Source organism: Acinonyx jubatus, chromosome A3 (genome assembly GCF_027475565.1).
Source record: "Acinonyx jubatus isolate Ajub_Pintada_27869175 chromosome A3, VMU_Ajub_asm_v1.0, whole genome shotgun sequence".
NCBI classification, from domain to species: domain Eukaryota; kingdom Metazoa; phylum Chordata; class Mammalia; order Carnivora; family Felidae; genus Acinonyx; species Acinonyx jubatus.
Window position 1 is genome coordinate 37,942,925 of NC_069388.1, and position 20,149 is coordinate 37,963,073.

At 39.4% G+C, this 20,149-nt stretch overlaps 1 long non-coding RNA gene across 1 annotated transcript; it reads right to left on the bottom strand.

Moving 5' to 3' along the window:
- Positions 1–713: 713 nt before the first annotated feature.
- LOC113602584 (uncharacterized) lies at positions 714–16,927 on the bottom strand. The gene is made up of 3 exons (XR_003424072.2): positions 16,538–16,927; positions 1,409–1,530; positions 714–1,102 (listed from the first exon to the last, which is right to left on the bottom strand). It is a non-coding gene; the product is annotated as an uncharacterized LOC113602584 (long non-coding RNA).
- Between the last annotated feature and the right edge of the window lie 3,222 nt (positions 16,928–20,149).

Here is a 20,149-nt window from a genome sequence, read left to right on the forward strand (position 1 = left end):
AATACATCCAAACTAAAAGAAGACATGCCATCCAGAAAAAAAAAGCAGAATTTATATAGGAATCCAATGAAAAGAAATCTCAGAATGATAATTTATTAAAGTACATTAAACTTTCCTAATATAAGGTGATGGGCTTTTTTCTTGCTTGTATAGAATTCAAAATTAATATCTGGGGTTGTAAAGCACACTCCTCCACACAGTGTTTCAAGGACCCAAGCTATTTTCCCACCTGTGGCTTCACAAAGCTCCAGGACATCATCATTTCATGTGTGGTTGAGGCTCTTGATTTCAACCAGTCAGAAAGGAAAAGTGGGCATGGAGGAGGTCCACCTCTGATCCCTGTCTGATGACTGACTTAATTCTGACTCTTTGGATCCATTCTGAGGAGTATGGCAGAGCCTGACTCTACCATCCAAGGGAGTATCTAGAGATCAATAAGAAGCAGAATTGTGGCAGATAATACCCTTATATCTTAGTTCCTGGAGATCCAGCCTTCCTCTGCCAGCACTGCTCCAACACCACCCCATTTACTCCAGTCAGACAGAAGAGAACTTATAAGCTCTAACCATACCCCTGTGAGGGAGCACAGAGTCATGACCCTACAGCCTGCCAGCCAGGAGATCAGACCAGTCACTTATACCATTTCTCATTCTCATCACCTCCTTCCATGTGAGTGCATTCACCTAGTTCCTCAGAAATAACATGTGCAAAAGGCTGTCACAGCTGAATGCCCTCAGTCAGCTAAGGCACCTTTGAAAGGGCTGAGCTGGGCCAGCTAGAGGAGAGAGTGTGACAGAGGTGGGCATCCATCTCCTTGTAGCTCTCAGGCAGGGGACTTCTGTCCAGGCCACAAGAACTTCGGACATGCTAAGTCTGGCCCGTATGTTCCTTGGGATGGGAAAAAAGAGGTGATAGGCTTCTCACCTCTGTGATCTTCACTCTGCCTCTCAAATTGTCACACTTCACTTCGGGACCCTCTTGGGTTTCATTAGCGATGGGTAAAGCTGGCCACCCTGGGATTAGTACAGGTTTGTTTGGGGTTGGCTGTTTTAAAATTCCACTTTCACAGGGTAATAGCATGAGGTCAAGTCTTCAGTGAATGCTGGAAAAGAGAAAATATGGTGCACTTTATGGCTTGTTTATTCGTATGCATCTTCGCTGGTGCATGTTCCCGGAGTCTCTCCCTTCCTGGGTTATGACCTTTCAGGGTTTTGCAACTTGTTCAAAGCTACTCTTCAGTGACAGTTTAAGGACTAGGAGAGGTAGCCACTAAAAAATCACAGCATGTGCACTAATTCATTCCTGCTTCATCCCTAGGTAGTGTCTTCCTCTGTTTTCACCACCCAGCCTTAGACATGTATATATGCGAGTGATGTGAACATTGAATATACATATAGTAGGTCCTCACCTTGTAGAGGGAAGAACTTGGGAACATATTTTTAGAAAACTCTTGTTCATCAGAATTCCATGAGCATTCCTGTTTAGGCCCATTTGATCTAAACTTCCAAAGTTCATGATGAGGCAGATGTTCTGTTAAAGAAGAAACGTACCAGAAATAAAAATCTAAGAGTGAGCTTCACTCTCTGCAATTTGCTTTTTTCACTTTTTGAAAAAATAGAGTTTTAACAAAAAGATGCTTAAAGTGAGAGAGAAATAAGAAGACAGGTTTCATTAACCAAAGAGCTAAGAATTTATTTCAAAGCTGTCCTGGGTTATCATTGTGCTCTTGAGTTATAAGATATTCTGAGGACAAACTGCTTTCCACATTGTGTATTATCTATGAAATGTTAATGTATGAGATACATTAAAAATATACATGTCTCTTAAACGTGAAATTCCTCCTTTGAGAATTTACACTGCAGATATACTTAAGACCTTTTAAGTTTTGGCAACATTTTAGTCTAAATAACCGAAAACTCTCTCACTACAAAGTGGAAACACTAGAGAAAATGTTAAGACTCTTTTAGATGCAGAGCTGAGCTTTGCAAGAAAGTTAGGGAAATCTCTTGGGATAAAAAATGAAGAGGAACCTGGAATCTTAAGCTATAACAACTGAGCTGAAACTCTGGATGTTCTATGGATGTTTTTCTGGTCTCACAACTTAGGCTTGGGTTTTAATGCCCATGTAGGGGAACACAGATAAGGACTCTGGCCACTGACAGATGAGAAGTTGAACTAGAACAATCCACCCAAAGGCAGAGAGAGATGACAATGACATTCTTCTGTCTAGGATCTAGATGGAGACAAAATTGGTCTAGTCTGAGAATTCATAATCATGGGTCTGACCACATGGATTTGGCATTCAGATTTTCACTAGAGTTCTCCTGTCTATCAGTTAATATAAAACATGTTCTGAGCTGATAATACCCATTGTGTGCCTGGCAGAAGCTATCAGAAAATGTCTCTGAAGGGGCATATTTTTACACCAGGATTCCCAATGAGGTCCACAGAAGATGAGCTCATGAACCAAAATTACAGAACTCATGGGGAAAGAATCCACTGTGAACAAGAGCACTAGCGGTTGTTATCAGAAACCATGATAGTAGACACCACAAAAAAATCATGTTTAAATGATTAAAGACATTTTTTAAAAAATGAATAGAAAATATCAGAAAGAGAGGACAGACTTGAAAAATGGAATTTTTAGAAATATTAAATTATGAAAATTAAAAATAAAATCTCAGTAGAAGGGTTGAACAGACAAGGGTTGCCTGGGTGGCTCAGTCGGTTAATCATCCAACTTCCATTCAGATCATGATCTCATGGTTCAGGTGCGTGAGTTCTGGCCCCATGTAGGGCTCTGTGCTGACAGCTCAGAGCCTGGAGCTTGCTTCAGATTCCGTGCCTCTCTCTCTCTCTCTCTCTCTCTGCCCCTCCTTTCCTTGCATTCTGCCTTTCTTGCTCTCAAAAATAAATGAACATTAAAAAACAAAAGAAGGTTTAAGTAGACAAAGAAAGAAACTTTTTGGAATGCAGCCCAAGGAGATTAAGAGATTAAAAATATATACATATGAAAGAAAGCTGAGAACAAATAAAGGTATCACAAAGATTTAGCAACAAGGATCAAAGTATTGTTTATAAAATCTAAATGTTGGAAATAACATAACTGTCCATAAATAGGAGATTTATTTAATTTTGATGCCTCATTTTAAAACTTTTTATTTTTTTATTTTTTATTATTTAAAAAAATTTTTTTTAACGTTTTTTATTTATTTTTGAGACAGGGAGAGACAGAGCATGAACAGGGGAGGGTCAGAGAGAGAGAGACACAGAATCTGAAACAGGCTCCAGGCTCCGAACTGTCAGCACAGAGCCCGACGCGGGGCTCCAACTCACGGACTGGACCGCAAGATCATGACCTGAGCCGAAGTCGGCCGCTCAACCGACTGAGCCACCCAGGCGCCCCAAACTACTTTTTATTTATTTTAAGATTTACTTAAGTTTAATGAATTCAAAGTTTAACAATACTGAAAAAAATGTATCTATTGATATTGGAAGTATAAATATTTTTACAAGACTAATTACATATTTAAAACATGTATTTATATAGTGCATAAGAAAAGATCTGGAAGACTACACCCCATTTTCTCTGGGTAAGGATTATGAGGTGGGGGGGGGGTGTGATCTTCCACAATTAGAAAATAAAACAAACTTAATTTGGAAGAAAAATACCAACGTAAATAGCTCGGAACATTACTCTCTTGGGTTAACAATTCTTTTTTGTTTCCTGTCGTGATTTGAAGTCCCTGCTGGCTGGATTCCAGGCCCTAAAGATAACTAGTCAAGGCTGTTTATAGGTTTATGGCTCTGCATTCAGAGACAAAAGAGTGGAGAGTGGAGATGCCTCTCGAGAGGCCTTAAGCTCCATTCAGAGTGAAACCCGGATCACAGACATGGAATGTTCATCACTGAGGGTTAACATCTAGTACCTTTTCCCCATGGTCATCTACTTTAAGGAGCCTGCTACAAGTTTTTCAAGACACCCTGTAAACCTGCCTAGCAGCCAACATGGTGAGAATACTGACAGAGCTGGACTCCATCCTGTTTTCTAGGATGAATTTGTTGATTTCCCCAATACCACCATCCATCAAGTCTCCCTATGCTACAGAGTTCATACCCTATGGGGACAGGATTGGCCATTCTTAATGTTGAGGGTAGGGACACTGACCTTCTCATCACTCATCCAGGCTTTGGGTTGGGTTCCTCACCCTATTCTGAATTTTGATTCCTGGATTGATAGTCACCCACAGGACTCAGATACTCACAAGAAAGAAAAAGCAAAGGAGAAAGGAATGATTTCAAGGGTACCTTCTGTCTTGGACTATAAACTTCTGTTTCAGGAGTCACATCACTAAACTGCAATAACAATTATGTATCACAAGATATAAACACTCAACATTTCCAAACATTTCCAATTATGTATCACAAGATATAAACACAACAACATTTCCAAACCAGGACAATCTCTTGCAGAATAGCCTGATAATAACATCTACATTTGGTTAAAAGCCTGTAACCTGCTAAACCCTAGTCTAAGAATCTAACAAATATTGTAGCAACATCAAGTGGGTGTTTGGAGGGATTTCTTCCCCGATTGATGATATTCTCAGTCTTCTGCAAAATACCTATCCCTGTCTCCTCTTCTGTCTAGATTGCTGTCTCCTCTAAGTTGTCCCAATATAGAAATTCCAGAGCAGCCACTAAACATCTGTTAATTCATTTTCTTCTTACAATAATATTTGAGTTCAGCATCACTATTTCAGTGTTGAAGATGAGGAAATGGAATAAGAGAAGCAAGTAACTTGACCATTGGAATACAATGGCATAAGTCACCAAACCACAAGAGTCTATGCAGTCTGTTCAGCCCCAAAAGTCAAACTCTCTCTACTCTCCTAAACTACCTCCCTACATCATCATTTATTGAGTAATGGTATGTCAGGCTCTGAACTAGATGTTGGGAAAGGAAGGCAACCATTCTGTCCCTATCTGCAAGGTGTTCACGTTCTGCTAAATGAACCCAAAGGTCTAATTAAATATAACAAGTGTTTATTGAAGACCAGCTGAGTTCACAGTGTATTTAATAAAAAGAGTCATGACATTCTTGGGTTTATTTTAGTCTCTGCATTGTAGTACCTTCTTGTGGCAGATGCTCTGCCTATGTCCTCTCTGCCCACCCTGGAGGTTACCTGCAGCTTGGTGGACATTTTCCTGCTGACAACTTCCTACAAGAGCACTAGCATCTCTCTTCCTAAGGGTTTTTTCTATTCTTAGTAGCCACCTGTCCACATAAAGCAGAAGTTGATATCCCAGGAGCAACCCTCCCCAGTAAATGATGGGAGTTGGCAGGTAAGCACTTCAACCTCTTTGCCATCTTGGGGGATAATTTAAAGGTATGTCTTGTACAGTTTCCCCCAATGTCCTCAACAGGTTAAAGCTCCAGCTGCCCACAGAGGTAACCTGCTCATCAATGAACAATTCATTGGCTGGTTTTTTTTTTTTTCTTATCTCCCTTTCCCACTCTATCACTATGTTTCTCCCAAACTAATTATTGGCACCCAGATCCTTATCTCTGGGCCTTCTGTTGGGTGAACCCAAACAAAAAGACACCTCTTTCTCTTTAACTTACAAATGTCTGACCTTGAGTTCTGTGGTCATTAGAGTCACAAAAACTTGCCCAGTCAACTATGGCATTGTTATAACCTAGTCCAAGAAACCAAACAAGGATGTATTTAAAGGACCATATTGCAAAAACAAAAACAAACACCAGCTCTGTAAACAGTGCCCAGTCTAGATCAGGTGAATATCAACTAACTCAAAGACACATGAGTGAGAAATGAATGCTTATCATTATAAGCCACCACATTATTACACCAACAGATGGGAAGAGCCATACATTTTAAGATGGTAGGAACTAAAATGAAAGAAAAACAAAAGATTGGAGAAGATCACTTACCCCCAAATATGAAAGATTTAAAAAATAATACATAATAAGTTTTTTCAACAGTAATAATAACCAATAAGAACCAATAAATTAAAAATAAATTTAAAAATAAATAAGACATGAGATAATAATTTCACATAAATACATAAAATATTGACTTCAGATAGCAATAAAAAAATACAAAATAAATCAACAGTAAGGCACCATTGCCAATTTTCTACTTATTGAATATGTGAATGAGGAACACCTGGGTGGCTCAGTTGGTTAAGCCTCTGACTCTTGATTTTGCCTCAGGTCTTGGTCTCACAGTTCGAGAGTTTGAGCCCCATGTCGCCCTTTGTGTTGGCAATGAAGAGCCTGCTTGGAATTTTCTCCACCCCCCTCTATATCCCTCCCCAGCTTGCGCGTGATTTCTCTCTGTCTCTCTGAAAATAAATAAACATTAAAAAAATAAAACCTCTAAAAAAATTAAAACAATGAAATATGTGAATGATACAAACTGAGTTTTGGAGAAACTAGTCCACTAATCTTAAAAAAGAGTCCAAGCACTCTGCAATGATCACTAGACCTCCCCTCCAGCTTTATCGTCACCTCTCTCCCCCTTCAGTTCCACTCCCATATTTCTTAAATGTTCTTAGCTTCTTCCCACCCCAAGCATCTCCCATCCATTGTTTCTCTTGCCTGGAAGTTTTCATTCCTTCTCTTCCTCACCCTCACTCCCCAGCTTTTTACTGCTCCTTTCTGTTAGTTGACATACGTTTACTATGGATTGACAGAACTCTTCACATTGTTTAAATTATTTTCTCTCTATTAATTTTTGTTTTTAGCACATCCACTTGATTTCATGCAAGGTAAATGTATCGAATTCAAATCTACTTAGCTTTTTTATAGCGGAATTCCATCTAAAATTTAAATATAGAATGACATTTCATTGACCACCTGCTACAGGTATTGCATTACTTTTTTCACAGATTATTGCCTCATAAAATAATGGCAATAGCATCAGAAGGTAGCTATAAATGTACTCATTTTAATAGGTAAAGAAAGAGACATCCAAAGGAGAGGGAAGGGGACTTCGGGTTCAGCTCTGACATGTAAGGAGCTTGAAAGTGTCACCCCCATTCTTACAGCAAGATGGTTAAACAAACTGAAAATCTATGACTTTTTGTGGACCCATCAGAGAGCTGAGGTGTGTAAACAGCCGCTCTGAAATCTGGAGAGGCAGAGTCATCCAGAAGTGACCATTATGATATGCTGACCTGGAACAGAAGTTGTTGGAGCCATAAAGTAGTAGAGACACTCAAAGGTAATTCTGATGAATTTCTGGAGGCTGTGTGAACTAGCATGAGAGTAAGAAAATCCATAGGGCTTTGGTCTTGGAAGGGGGGGGATCAAACTTTTATGCAGTTTATCTCCAGGAAATCCACCAGGTTCTCACAGTGAAGAGGCCACTGGCCAGGATGGAAGTAATCCTTATAAAAATATGTCCAGGACATTTCCATAACAAATTCATACTCTCCAAGGAGGTTGGGGGGGGGTTGGCGAACGTTGTCAGAGCCTTCTCTCACCTGGGAAAGGGTCATGTCTCCCACTCCAGTCCCCTCTAGCTTTCTTGTTTCATCTAATGAGGAAGGGATTGGGGAGCATAGTCAACATGCGACAGGGTTCCAAGGAAATAGATTGGGAATACTGCAGCCAGGGAAGGAAGTAGGGTGCAGAGGGGAAAATAGCTATATCAATTGCAAAATACTTGTGAAGGTCACAGCCCAAAGACTGACTAAAATGTTGAGATTTAATTTAAAGTCTATAAAGTATGCCCTTTCCCCAACATCTTATCATAATATTAATAGAACTCCAGTATATTAATAATGAACCATCACTAAAAATGCTGACAGACTTTCTCTGGTAAGGAATGCTTAGGGAAGTTCAAAGTCAAGACAAAAACAGCGACACTAGAGTATTTCTAAATTTCTCGCATGCATAGCTACAGCAAGCCTTAAACAAAGTCACACTCCTAATTGGACAAACCATAAATCCTCAGACTAAAGGTCTATTTACCTTAGTTCTTATTACCTAATACAACATACAAAATACAAAAGAAAAAAATCATAGTTTGAAAAAAAACAAAGCAATCCTCAGAACAGATTCTGATATGACACTAATATTTGAATTATAAGACAAGGAATTTAAGATAACTATAGTAATACATTAATGATACTAATGGAAAAAGTAGACAACATGCAATAACAGATGGTTAACATAAGCAGAGAGATAAAAACTCTAAGAAAGTATGCAAAGGGGATGTTAAAAATTAAAAAAAAAATACTGTAATTCAAATGAAGCATGCCTTTAGTGGGCTCATCAATAGATTTGACATGACTGAGTTAAGAATTAGTGACCTTAAAGATAGGTTTAAACTATCCTCAAGCTACAGAAATTTCCCAGAGCAGAAGATTCAAGAACTGCAGGGCCATTTTGAAAGGTGTAACATACAAGTAATGGGAATATCAGAAGAAGAAAGAAATGATAGAGTAGAAGAAATATTAGAAGTAATAATGGTTGAGACCTTTCCAAAACTAATGATGGGTACTAAGACATCACAGATCCTGAAGCTCAGGGAACCCTAGAAAGATAAACACAAAAACAAACAAACAAAAACCAAAAACCCTATCATAGGTTTTTTGCAGAAAAAACCTTCTGACTTGCGGTCAGAAACCACAAGCAAAAGGAGAATAAAGTGAAATATTTGAAGTGTTGAAGAAACAACCATCAACTTGGAATTCTATATCCAGTGAAATAATCCTTCAAAATTGGAAGAAAGGGGTGCCTGGCTGGCTCAGTATGTGGACCATGTGACTCTTGATCTCACGGTTGTGAGTTTGAGCCCCACTTTGGGTGCAGAGATTACTTAAAAGTAAAATCTTAAAAAAAGAAAAAACTGAAAGAGAAATGAAGACTTTCTCTGACAAACAAAACCAAGGATATTCATCACAAGTAGACCCGCTCTGCAAGAAAGATAAAAAAGAAGCTCTTCAGGCAAAAGAAAAATAATTTAGGTCAGAAACTCGCATCTACATAAAGAACAAAAAAGTATCAGAGAAGGAATAAGTAGAGATAAGATATTCTTATTATTCTTAGTTTAAATAATAACTTAAAAAGTAATAGAGTAACATATTGCAGTGAATATAAGATATGGATAAGTAAGAAAAAAGACAGTGATGTCACAGAGAATAAGACAGATAAATTAGGAATATTTTGCTAAAAGGAACCTGGATTTCATGTAAAATGTTATAATGTTATTTGAAGATGGACTTACATTAGCTTTTTAAAAAAAGGTATATTTTACACTGCAAGGAAACCACTAAAATTTTTCTTAATTATACCTGATATGTCAAGAGAAAAGGTAAAATGGAATTAACCGTATATAATGCTTGATTAAAACCAGAAAAAGAAGAAAGCCTGGGGAAGAGAGGCAAAGAACAATGCAATGAAAAAAAATTAATTACAAACATGGGAGATATTATTCTAATTATATTAATAATCACTTTAAATATGAATGGTCTAAATATACCAATTAGGAGAGAAATTGCCCAGTGAATGAAAAATCAAAGAGGTGATTAGTGGGAAGAACCCAGATATTCTCCTAAAACTGTCTGAATCCACAATAGAGGCTCTTGCTGCTTTACCAGAGCAGGTGGGCATTTCTTTTATTAAGTAAATAAATACATTGTTAAAAAAAGACTCACTCACTGACATGTTTGACATACGAATATCTCCTGAGTCAAGTTACAACCATTGAAACATAAAAAACACATAAAGCAAAAGTCTAAAATAACCTTAGATATTCAAAAACTTGTTGAGGTGGTTGCATATACCAGTTAGGAAAAGTCAGAGACAACTGTTTTTGTCATGAGTTCCACTGGTAGGGCCACCAGGTAGCCAGATTGTTTCTATCTTTTCACTCCACCTCCCTCGGCTTTACGTCTGTCTCTTCGTTATCTCCAAATGGCCACAATAGTTCTGCACTTTGCATCATTTAGGACAGGGAAAAGTGGAAAGGGGCATGGTATTACATGCCCCACTTTATCAGAAAAACAAAAGCTTTCCCTGAAATTCCCTCAGAAAACAACCTGCTTACATCTTATTGGCTGGAACTATATCACGTAACCATCTGTAGCTGCAACAAGATAGGCTAAGACCATGAGTATTTCACTTTTCTAATCTATATAAGTGAGATGGGTGAAGGAGAAAAAGGTAGACAAACCCCTTATAGTGGCTACAGTTACATATCCCCCAAAAAGAGAAAATCTGATTTTCTAGGTATCATTAGTTTTACTTTTTCTTCCTTTATTGTCTAAACTTATGATTTCTCAAAAAAAAATGAATTTATAGTATATTCTCTATGTTAGCCACAAATTCACTTAAAACTGAAACAATTTCTTCATCATCTATTTAACACTTCTGCTCTTCCATTGCTAACATAGAGCTGGTCTTCAGGCTATAACGGGGACTGTATTTATGCTTCCACGGATTATGACACAGACTTCAAATGAAAAGAGAGAATTTATGTGAACATGTCATGCAAATGATATGTAAAATTCCTCTAGATTTTCAATATAGGAGCTTCAAGTTATTTCATTTGAGGAGGACATGGGGCATTTGGTGTAGAGCACCAAGTCTGGAATCAGGTAAAACGTTCTCAACTGCAAGTGTTTGAAAATCCTACCCCAGATGGTTTTCGTAAACCATATAAGGAGTTTCTCAGCTTCAGCAGGGTTTTATCCAGTGATCAATAATGTCTCCAAGGGTCCTGTTTTTGTTTTTTGCTTTGTGTGCATGCATTTCAATCTCTCTTTTCTGCCATCGGTGACATTGGCTTCGCAAGGCTGAATTGCCTCACGCTCACATGATGGCTGCCAACAACTACAGGGCTACAGATGTCTCATCCACGCGTAAAATCAAAAAAGAGGTAAAAATATATCTTTCTCTTATCCCCGTCATTTAGTTTGCTACGGTCCTTCGCTCTGCTCTGAATGAACTGAACCAATCACATTATGTTAATAAGAATACAATGATCCGATTGACCAATCAAGGCCCATCCCTATAGGTGGGGGTGGAGTCAATCCCATGCAAAGTGCGAGGTGCATAGTTGTGCAGTGGGGAGAGACAATGATTGAGGTGACAGGAAAGGCAACCATAATTTCCACAAAAACCAAATCCCTGCATTCCTCCCTTACCATCTGGGAGATTAGGTCCCCATGGATCTGTCCTCTATCACATATGACTAGTAAACCCTGCTCAACCCAACCTTCAGGGTCCCTGGGAGGACTGAGTAAAATAACATAAATGAAGGCCCTTAGAAAACTGTAAAGTGCTTGATGATACAAGATACACTTGTTAAGTGCTAAAGGTAAACTGGATGAATTTCCATTATACACATGGAGCAGCTACTCTCAGGGACCACCTGATTCACTTGGCCTTTCCCACCTTCCAATTGCCGACACCCACATCTCTTTGCTGAAGTTCTTCTCTGGGCACTGGAGCCCGCTCTGCCCTGTGGGAGTCAGGTCACAAGTGTTCAGGGATTCAACATTTTTCCCCCAGCCCTGGAGCAGTGTAGCCTGTGACAGATGGAGTTGGGGAATAAATTTATTACCCTTGAAGTGAGATCATTCTGGAGCACGTTCTACACGAATCCCAGAGTGGCATAGCTTGAATAGGCTCCAGTTGTCCTCTAGGATGACTGGCTTCTTAATGCACCTTGTACTGGCTTCCTTCCCTCCCTGTCTCATTCCTCCTGCCTACCCCTGGGTCTTGGAATTGCCTCTCGAATAAGCTTCTTATACTCACATTCTCCTCTTAAGGTCAGTTTTGGAAGAATCCAAATGCAGACATACATCAAACTCATATACAAATATAAGAATGTTTACTTGATATGAAGAGCATGTTCCAGACGTTTTATTTTAAAATGTATTCAATGATTCTTTTTAGGGGATTTCTCTGTGAGCTCTCATTTCTATGTATAGCATACCTTTGTTTCCAATTAATTCATTATGTGGGTAGGCTAACGGAGGGGTCAAACACAGCCTGCCTCCAGAGAAAGATAAAACACAAGCAATGGTCCACAGATGTATTTTTCACAAAGTCCTGTCCTGAAGACAGATAATACTATTAGAACCTAGAATCTACAATTAGTATATTTATCAGTAAAATACACACTAGACTGTGATGAATTTACATGTTTGAAGACAAAAGAAAAAAAAATATGTTCAAGATGCATTCACTTAGCCATTATTTAAAAAGTTTTGTTTTACACAGAGTTCATTTCTATTATAATCAAGCTATTCAATTGAGCCGAACAGGTCATTTCATTTAAGCTCCTAGGAAATGATGGCCTGTTGTGTTACATGAGCATTTTGAGAGGATAATTTGGTTTTGCCATTTAGCAGAGCTGCATACAAGTATTATAAATTGAATGTCAAGTTATATTTGTTTTCTAATTTTATAATTGAAATCAAACTTGGTTAAAAACTTAGCCCTGCCTTGGGGCACCTGGGTGGCTCAGTCAGTTGAGCGTCTGACCTCGGTTCAGGTCATGATCTCACGGTTCATGAGTTCGAGCCCCACATCAAGCTCTGTGCTGACAGCCTGGAATCTAGAGCCTGCTTCCGAGTCTGTGTCTCCCTCTCTCTCTCTGCTCCTCCCCCGCTCATGCTCTCTCTCTCTCTCTCAAAAATAAATAAACATTAAAAAAAAAATTAACCCTGCCTCAGTGCCTTTGTACTTCATGATCCCTCTGCCTAGAATACATATCTCTACATGGCTGCTCTTTCTCACTATTTGGGTGATGGAAAGTCCTTCTTCATCCACTGTTTAAAACTGTGCTGCGCTGTCCAATATAGTAGCCACTGGCCATATGTGGATGTTGAACACTTCAGAGGTACTATATATGTAAAATATACACTAGATTTTAAAGACTTAGTAAGAAAAAAGAATGTAAAACATCTCATTAATAATTTTTATATTGGGGCGCCTGGGTGGCGCAGTCGGTTAAGCGTCCGACTTCAGCCAGGTCACGATCTCGCGGTCTGTGAGCTCGAGCCCCGCGTCGGGCTCTGGGCTGAGGGCTCAGAGCCTGGAGCCTGTTTCCGATTTTGTGTCTCCCTCTCTCTCTGCCCCTCCTCCGTTCATGCTCTGTCTCTCTCTGTCCCAAAAATAAATAAACGTTGAAAAAAAAAATTTTTTTTTAAATAAAAAAAATAATAATAATTTTTATATTGATGAGGTGCCTGCGGGGCTCAGTTGGTTAAGCATCTGACTCTTGATTTCAGCTCAGGTGATGATCTCATAGCTTGGTGGGATCCAGCCCGAGTGGGGCTCTGAGCTTGGGGTTGTCTCTCCCTCTCTTCCAGCCCCTTCCCCACCTGCTTGTGCACACACTCTCTCTCAAAATAAATAAATAAACATTTAAAATAATAATTTTTGTACTCATTACATGTTGAAGTTTTATTTTGGATATATCAAGTTAAAATATATATTACTAAAATTAATTATGCCTTTTTTAATACTTTTCTTAATGTGACTACAGGAAAATTTAATGACGTATGTGGTTCCTATTTTGACTTGTGTGGTATTTCTCCTGTTCAGTGATGATCTGAGTCAATGCCCATACCACCCTCAGCACGTGCTTTCTTGTCATCATAGCACTTTATCTCTCTTACATAAGTAAATTCTAAACTAGTTACTAGAGTACTGGAATTACACAAGTAAATTCTAATTTGCTCACTTGTATACTGTAAGTTCACTTGTCAACCAAACTTACTTGAAACCAGTTTCTGACACATAGCAGAGCTGAAAACACACTTTATGAAATGAATAAATGGAAGAATAAAGGAAAAACTGGTCCACGAGCTTTGTTTCCCTGAGGGCTCTGCCTGTCAATTGCAACTCAACCTCACTGAGTATTTACCAGGTTAGTGAGTTGGACTGGATCCCCCCAGAGGGAGAAAAGGGGCAGTCACACAAAAGAAACAGAGCTTGCTCACTGGCCATTTCTTAATCCTATTTTGTGGTTTTCTTTATGAAATCACAGTCAGAAATGAAAGACTTTTGGTTCATCTGGGAAGAATGACCATCACACCTAAGACAGATCTAACTGACCAGAGGATTTGCCAATTATTAGGCAGCCAATGACTCAGTCACTAAGGCGATTGACTGGGATCAAAAAGACTGTAACTGACCTTCTGCTTAGCAAACAATCATTACAACAATCAAGAAACTGGAGGTACTTCGTTGGGCTAGAAGTCACCACTAATTGCTGGCCTCTGAGTCTCATAACTGCTGTCAAATGGCTAACAGTGATATAATTAAACTTCATAGTTGACAACCCCATTAAGATGAATGGGAAAGACCACACTTCACTCACTACTATTATTCTTAGATTTGCCTGTCTGAACACTCAAAGAACTTTGTCCAGACCAAGTCAAAACCTACTTACACTTTGCTCACTGAATTGGCTCAGTCCTGTACAGAACATCAAGAGACTGGGCTTCAGCGATCAGAGTGCTCTCTAAGTTATGTGAAAAGTTGTACTCCCCCCGCCCCTTATTATTTTATAATAGAGAATTCTATGTTCAAAGAACATTTCAACTCACTTCCAGAGAGCCTAGGGTTCAAGTTGTGTATCCTGGTCAATGACTTAGAAAAGTTTTAAACAAATTTTTAACCCCTTTCTGTTCTTGTTTCCTGATTTTAGATATGCACACTGCAAAAATAATTTAGTTTCCATGAAAAAAAGACTTTGATTTTTATGCATATACTATTATAATTATGCCTTCCCTCAGACACAACTTATTTCAAAAAATTTCAAAACGTATCATCCAGTAGGGACGCCTGGGTGACCCAGTTGATTAAGCATCTGTCCCATTTGATTGTGGCTCAGGTCATGATTTCACAGTTCTGGTTCGAGCCCCACATGGGACTCTGACAGCTTGGAGCCTGGAGCCTGCTTTGGATTCTGTGTCTCCTCTCTCTCTGCCCCTACCCTGCTCGTGCTCTGTCTGTCTCTCAAAAGTAAAGAAACATTAAAACAAATTTTTTTTAAAAACTTATCATCCAGCATGAATATATAAATAGTAAAGCCTTTTTGGGATCTCTACTGGTCTTCGTCAAAAGCCTAGAAAATTTCAGTTACATTAATATTTCGACATTCTTTTCTGGATATCACAAATGTTCAGTTATTTGGAAATGCCTGGGTTATTTAGTAAATTTTTCAGTTTTAATAAATTTTCATTATTCTGAGGACAAGACCTGATAAAGGGCAACACTGCCTTTCTACCTCATACCTAAATGCCTGTAAGTTCATCTCATTCTCTGTTCATCTTTTTTTTTTTTTTAACCTTTAATTCCCAGCTCATCCCACAAACATACTTGCTCATTTTCATCCTTGTTCTTGTTATTCCCCTCCACTGGAATGTCTTCCTTTTCCCACTTGTTTCTCCAAACCCTTATTGCCATTAGATCCTGGTTCACTGCCTCCCTACTTCCTGAAGACTGAGCATAGTAATTGACTTCTATTTGAATAACAACAACATGCATAGTTTATTTCACTCTTTTCCTTCCTTTCATCCTTCTTTCCTTCCTTCCTTCTTTTGCCTCCCTGCACTTAAATATTTTCAATGTTTATTTATTTATTTAGAGAGAGAGAGACAGAGCATGAGCAGGGGAGGGGCAGAGAGAGAGGGAGACACAGAATCTGAAGCAGGCTCCAGGCTCTGAGCTTTCAGCACAGAGCCCTATGTGGGACTCAAACTCACAAACTATGAGATTCAAACTCACACATCTACCAGATGCACACTCAGGAACTGTGAGATCATGACCTGAGCCAAAGTCAGATGCTTAACCAACTGAGCCACCCAGGCACCCCTCTCCCTCCCCGTATTTGAAGAACACATACTGCGCTTCTGCTAAGCACCAAGACCCAAAGAGTAAGTAAAACAGGCCTGGCTCCTGCCCTCATAAAACTCTTCTAGGGGAAGAGACAGACATTCATCTGTTTATCTTGTCTCTGTAGGTATCTCACAAGCCCCTTGAGGGCAGGAACAACTTTTCATGTTGCAGGGCAAAGTTGGTTCTCAGGAATGCCTCTTAATTGACCCTTGCCCTCTCAGTGAACTTGATATTTATGTTCATAACTAACTTGCTGTATTTGCCTGTAGGACTCTGACTCAGGTTTTCAGTGAACAGTTGTTCACTATCCCCCAGTCAGGGTCTTTTTTTTTTTTTAAGTTTATTTATTTATTTTGAGAGAGAGATCATGAGCAGGGGAGAGGCAGAGAGACAGGGAGAAAGAGAATCCCAAGCAGGCTCTGCACTGTCAGCACTGAGCCCGATGAGAGGCTTAAACTCACCAACCATGAGAACATGACCTGCGCTGAAACTTAGAGTCCTGCACTTAACTGACTGAGCCACCCAGGCACTTATCTGCCCCCTCACCCCAATCAGGGCCTTCAACCTTTCTAGGGAATACAGAGGAAGTGAAGGTGTGAGTCTGTCTTGAAGAAGCTGCCAAGATAGTGGCCAAAAGACATTGCTTACACTTCAAGTTCTGTGATTCTTCCTCCTCCAAGCATGGTCCGTGCTGTAGATGAACTCCTTCAACCAAAGGTGTTGACTTCACTCTTCCTGCACAGAGCAGTCCTGAGGCCTGATTCAGGAAATCTTCCTTGGGAAGATTTATCTAGGCGTGATAAAATCCAGTTAACAAACGTGTGAATTCGTCCCCAAAAGATCTTTTCCATCTAAAGTTTCTGTCTTCAAAATGATTCCAAACAGATAAAGTAGCAAGTTTCTCTTAGTACGTATAAATGTGAGTTAATGTCCCAGAACTCAAATAATTGATTGTTTTCATATAAGGTCCCAAAAGGCACTGGGACACCTTCCTTGACTTTTTGCATTTACTTCCCTCAGGATCCCTGAAATCAAGCTAACAGAGACAACCTGAGACTGAAACCATAGAAATGAATAGAGAGTAATTTAAGATTGTCAATGCTGAGTGTCATTTGTGCAGCAGATGAGTCTCCCTTGGAACGCTGTCAATTGTGCATTTGCCACTTGGAGAGGCGTCTGTTCCTTTAGAATGTAATGTTCTTAGAGCAGAGACCTATTGAGAATATCTTCGTACTGCAGTTAGCACTAACTTTTATGTTCCTGGAAGTTGGTCAACCCCAAGACTAAATAATAAACTTCAGCATCATGAGAACCATCGCTATAAACTCTAAGTCACTTTCTAGTAAAAGCTTCTCTCTCTCTCTGAGGCTTTTCAGATCTCCCTTCCCAGACAAGGGAACAATAGGGGTGCAGTGTAGGAGATTGAGGAAGAGCACTGCATTTAGAACATGGTTTGCTTATTTTACCATAAACCCACTTGACTTAATTTATCTACATGCCATGCAGTTTGTAGTTGAAAGAAAGAGAGAGAGAGAGAAAGAAAGAAAAAGATCCTGAAAATATCAATAGAGTAACCAAAGAAGGAAAATGACCTTTGAGTTAAATTTCTACCTTCTCTGGATTTTGTTACTAAGGGCACCTCCTCACCCCCCAGTGAGGGGGAGGGGTTAGCGGCCAGCTTCATTAGCCATAATAATAATTACACACACTTTCCAAGAGGCTTTTATCCCCAAGGCTTGAAGTGCTCTATAAACATTAATTAATTTAAGCTCTGGGTAGTCCAGTGCCATTATGTCTTTTGTAAAGAAGCGTAAACAGAAGTGCACGGAAGTTAAGTGGTTTCCACCAGGTTCATTTCAGCCAGTCACTGTATGGCTGTGAACAAAATTGGGCCCAAGTGACAGCCTCCAATGCCAGGCACAGACACCGGAGGCTGTGAGGGAGAAAAGGAAAGCGAGATTCTGCAAAGTGTGGGAAGGTGAGGAAATGGCTAACTTTAAACCAAAGTAACAGGTAAACAAGGCAGCACAGCTGGTAAAAGGGACCTCGGAGTGGAGAAGATACCTGTGCCCCCCCCCCCCCCAGTTTTTCTAAGGCAGGGCTTCTCAAGCTTTAACGTGCAGACACATTACACAAGGCACCTTGCTAAACCATGGGTCCTGAGTCAGCAGTTCCCTGGTAAGGCCAGAGGGTCTTCACTTATAAACAAGATCCCAGGTGATGCTGAAGGATGCTGCTGGCCATGGACCACATTGCCTGATAATTGCCTATGTCATTTTTTAATTATGAATCTTTTCCCTTATCTAATTCAGCACTGCTTGTTTTTTTTTCCCCAATACCCATGTGTTATCTTTTATTTTTTCCTTTTAAAAAATTGTGGTCCAATATCTATAGGGGAAACACACAGGTCTTAAGTGCTTGGTTCTATGAATTCTAAGAAATGCACGTGCCTGGGTAATCCACAACCCTATCAAAATAGAGATCATCGCCATCATCCCAGAAAGTTCATAGCCCCCATTTTGTGTAGCTGGGTTATAAGATATACTTGTACAAAGTCAAAATAAAAACAAGATTTTCATTAACTTTGAAAATGAGTGGCACATTACTTTTCTAAGCCTTTTAAGTTAAGAAAATGGAGTCATCATCAACCCCACTCATTTTACTGTGACCTTCTTTGGAATTTGGAGGCAGAGTTGCAAACACATTATGCTGCAAACATCAGTCTGGAATCTAGGTCACCTGCCCTTTGATCCCAGCCTAGAGAGACAGCCAGTCCTTTGAGCAGGTCTGCCTTGGCTCTTCCTACAAAATCCACAAAAGGAATTTCACCTCACGATATTTATTCTTCAATATTAGTACTTTTAGTGTTTCTCAGCCTTTCTTTAAAGAGGAAAACACTAAGTTGCTTACGTTTTTTTTTTTAAAGAGGAAGCACAAGGCGAAGGCAAATTTGCACTCTTTGAGCAAGGGAGAGAACACGGTTAAGCTGATAAGAAACAAACCATGGGATTGTGTTTAAACAATTCTAAACCACAAAGATGAAAAGGAAGACATTTAATCAGTCATTCAAAGTTTTCTTTTTTCTTACATGAAGATAAACATCTGGACATTTGGAAACATTTGGGTAATTAGCTCATTTTTTTTTTCCAGTTTTTCATCATAAACTAATTGAGCAACTTTTACTGAGGGCAGGGTTATCTATAAAGCATGTTGTTAGGTTCCTCGGGGATATAGAGTTGTATGGGCTCTGGAAAAGTTTATAGTCTACTTTACAATCACATTCAGCAAGGTAAGAGCCTTTGGGAAGGCACAATAGAGGAAGAGGGAGGTTGAATAAAGGGCATATCTATCTGGGAAGACCAGAGGAAAGTTCCTGGGGGAGTAACCTTGGAGATGAGACCTCATGGACAGCAGGTGGTAGAGGGGCAGCAGGTAGGCCAGGCAAAAAGAAACAGACCAGTAAAGACATAAAAGTGGGAAGAAATACATGAAAGAGAAACAAATTTTTGTCATTCTGTCAAAAGAGAAAGAAGCAAAATTCATGTTATTTTCATTTGAAAATGGTAGTTATAACAAAATGTAACCCTGGGCTTAAAGAAATCTTCATGCATGTTTCATTCAAGAAATGTTACTGAGTGCCCACTATGTATCTGTCACTGTTCCAGACTTTGGGCATACTCTGATGAAACATGATAGACCCAGTCCCTGAACTTATGAAGCCTACTGTCTAGCTGGGGAACCAGACAAAAGACGAGCAAATAAATAATACATATTTTAAAATGATGCAAAATGCAATAAGTGAAAGAGATACAGACCTATATTAAGACAAATATAAGAGGAGAGACCCATTTTATATAGGATGATCAAAGAAGACTTCTCTGAGGAGGTAACATATCAGCTTGAATCTGAAGGACAAAAAGCAGCGAGGCTTTGAGGAAAGGGAAGCGTGGAGATGGTCCAGACAACAGAGCTGTTGTGCAAAAGACTCTGACACAGAAAAAAATGGACGTGTTCCAGGGACTATAAGAGGAACAATGAAAAGATGAAGTAGGGCAAATAGGCAAAGACCAGATCTTGTGGATTCTTAGGGGTTGTGACACACAATTTACATCTTACTCTAAGTGCAATGCATACCCCCCTGGAAAGGTTTTAAGACGAAAGTGACATGACCTGATTTGCATGTTTCAAAGATTTGTTCCTATGACTAAGTCCTAGAGATCTACTATATAGCATAGTGCCTATAGTTATTAATATTGTATT